Genomic DNA, 2,876 nt, shown 5'->3' with positions numbered 1-2,876 from the left:
ACATCACACGCAGCATCTAACCTTCAAAAAGAAGGATTCGAAAAGAGAGGCAGGGGGTATTTTATAGGAAACCGTTTCCATAATAAGTGAGACTCTGCAGAGAAGATGGGTGGAGAGGATATTTAAGACACTTATCTGTCACAGGAGAGAAGTCTTAAGTCTTGTCTGTAGTTCTCTCTGAGAGATTTCAGTCAGGATTTATGGCTTTTCGGTGCCTGTTTTGTTCTTTTCCATCGATTCCCGCGTTCTTATCTGGAGACGTGTCTAAACGCATGGAATGGCTGAGATGACCGACTGTGAACATCTCGCCACGGCCTCTCCACCTCTGTGTGTGTGTGTGTGTGGCCGGCTGGCTCTGGATGTCCCCCTCCCTCTCCCTCTCCACACACACACACGCACACACTTCACTTTTGCCAACCATCCAAAAGGAAGGTGGGCATTCATGATAGCCCATCCCCAAACACCGCAGGGTGTGTGTCCCCAGAGCAGGACATTCCCCTCCACAATCCCACACCAGCTCCACATCGGAGATAACCAGCATTAACTGGGCAACATCACCTAACACGAACAACACGAACACCTAACACCTAACATCACGTTTCCCTGGTGGCCTCCCAAACGTTCTTTGTGTGGCTTCTATTTTTTCCCAGTCCAGGATCCAATCAAACATGGCGTATGGCATCGGGCTGTGATGTCTCCCCTACTTTGTTCCTCACGGTCCTAGATCCTTTGGAGAACCCAGGCCAGATGTCCTGCGGAAGGTGCCACGAGATTCCCGTGTTAGCCTCAGGCCAAACATCTCTGGCAAGGGTGGTATCTCACCATGGCCAAGGTCCAGCCTGATGGCCCGTGAGGGTGGGGACTGCCAGGTCTCCCAGCACCAAAGCACACTCCCCTCTGTAGTTAACAAGTAATCTTGGGGGGGGGGGACACTTCAAGACGGAGGGTATCCTGCCACCCGATGCCTCTTACCCTGTGGTCCTAGCACGCGTTGATGATTCTTGCCTGCGTCACTGATCACACTGGAGGCTACAGTATGTTTGCCTCTTGTTACAGTCTTGTTACAAATCTTCTCATTGTTCAGACAGACAGAGAAGACCTGGCTTCTTTGGGATGCAGCACCGCCTAAGCCTGCCCTCAGGCTCAGTGCTTTTCAGGTCACACCGCAGGCAGGTGCAAGGAGGGTGGGCAGGCACCAGCCCCAGCTCAGTCACTGAATGGCTGCGGGGCCCAAGGGTGGCCTTGAACCAGCAGCACTGACTCGCCCCGGGGAAAGTACTGGAAATGCATGTTGGTTTGCGGTCGGAACCTGCGTCCAGCAAGGTCCCAGGGGATCTGTGTCCCTGCGACTGTCTGAGGAATGACCTGGGGAACACCCCGAGCTTCTCTGAGCCCCAGCCTTCCCAGGTGAGACCAGGGTCAGACAGACTCATTGCTTAGGTCTGGCTTTTTCCGAAAAGCGGATTCTGATACCTGCCTGCGCCAGAAGGCGATGATGATGATGACAGCAACTATCATTTCTAAGGAAGGGAAATGAGCTCGGACATTTAGCCAAGACCTCTCAATGGCACGTCAGTAATGAACAAGAAGACTTGACAAAGGAGGGCTCTGGAGGGGTGTGTGTTAATCAGAAATTTGATTTTGTTGGGTTGACTGTGCGGTCCTGGGGCCACACAAACTTTCTCCCTGACGGTCCCCCTCCTAAAGAAAAAAAATGGGACAGGCACCAGTGGGGGGCGGGGGGGGGGGGGTGGATGGCAGTTGGGGTGGGGAGGGAGCAGGGCAGAGCCAGGCGGGGCAAAGCCTACCATTGTCTTGAAGGGTCTTCAGCCTCAGGTTTTAGCTTCCGTCTGTCCACCACGTCCTCCTTCTGCTTCATAACGTATCCATGGTTGCTTCGATATGTTAAAAACTGTTTTGAATTGCCAACAGAAGGGAATAAGCTTCCTGCCCTATCGGCCCCATGTCCCTTGTCCCATGGCGCAGCCCCAGGACCCAGTGGTCTGTGAAGTTTGTGAAGCAGGCGTCCTAAGGTCACGGTTACACCTGCCTGAGGACCCGCCCACAGCCTCCGAAGAGGCTCAGATTTGTCCAGTCACACTGGAGATGATTTCTTTCTGCACAATCCTCACCTGTGCCAAGTGCTTGCGTGTGCAAAGGCCTCACCTCCAACCACCCCTCCCATCAGGTTTTATACCAGCCCCATGGGCCCTGCTGGTCAGGGGTTATGAACGTCCCCCATTCTACAGATGAGAAAACGAAGGCCAGGAGAAGCAAAACAACTCATCCCAGATTACCTAGCAAGTTACTGGCAGATTCAGCATTGCACAGACTCAGGTGTTCTCATTTCCAGACCAACGAGTCTTCTGCTGGCCCGTCCTACCAGTCTCGTCCCTTCCCCCGCGAGGTCCTGCCAAAGGGCTCCCAGGTTCCTCTCGTGCTGCCAGGGGCAGAGAGAGGCCGGCTCCCTCCTGCCTGCTGCAGGGCGGCCCCAGCCTCGGGGGAGGGGGCTCTCCAGCAGTGGGAGCCCGGTGAGGGGGCTGCTGGAGACTCCTCAGCTCTCGGAGCAAGGCAGCGGCAGACGGGCCTCTTTCCGGGAGAGGCCTTGACAAGGAGTGCTTTCTCACAACCCTAGCTAACCTGCCCCAGGAAGCGGTGAGCTCCCTGTCCGGAAGTGGTCCAAGCAGAGGCCAGCTGACCTCACTCTCCAACAGGGGTGCTGACGAGGGTAGAAGGCCAAGCACCGTGTTGAACCTCTGAAGCTGCTTTTATTAGGAAGGTGGAGAAATCCTCAGTGCTTTGACCCTTCCCGTCATTTTCAGCTCCCCCATGAGGGCTGGTGGAGGACCTCAGAGCTAAAGGCCATCCCTACTGTC

At 55.0% G+C, this 2,876-nt stretch overlaps 1 long non-coding RNA gene across 1 annotated transcript; it reads right to left on the bottom strand.

The window, feature by feature from the left end:
- Positions 1–388: 388 nt before the first annotated feature.
- LOC109269940 (uncharacterized) lies at positions 389–2,599 on the bottom strand. Its single transcript, XR_002081346.2, has 3 exons — positions 2,298–2,599; positions 1,809–1,912; positions 389–752 (listed from the first exon to the last, which is right to left on the bottom strand). It is a non-coding gene; the product is annotated as an uncharacterized LOC109269940 (long non-coding RNA).
- Between the last annotated feature and the right edge of the window lie 277 nt (positions 2,600–2,876).

The sequence above is a fragment of the Panthera pardus genome, unplaced genomic scaffold, assembly GCF_024362965.1.
Source record: "Panthera pardus isolate Hobbes unplaced genomic scaffold, ASM2436296v1 HiC_scaffold_20, whole genome shotgun sequence".
In the NCBI taxonomy this organism is placed as follows: domain Eukaryota; kingdom Metazoa; phylum Chordata; class Mammalia; order Carnivora; family Felidae; genus Panthera; species Panthera pardus.
The sequence above is the reverse complement of the archived record's forward strand: the minus strand, read 5'-3'. Positions and strand labels throughout refer to the sequence as shown.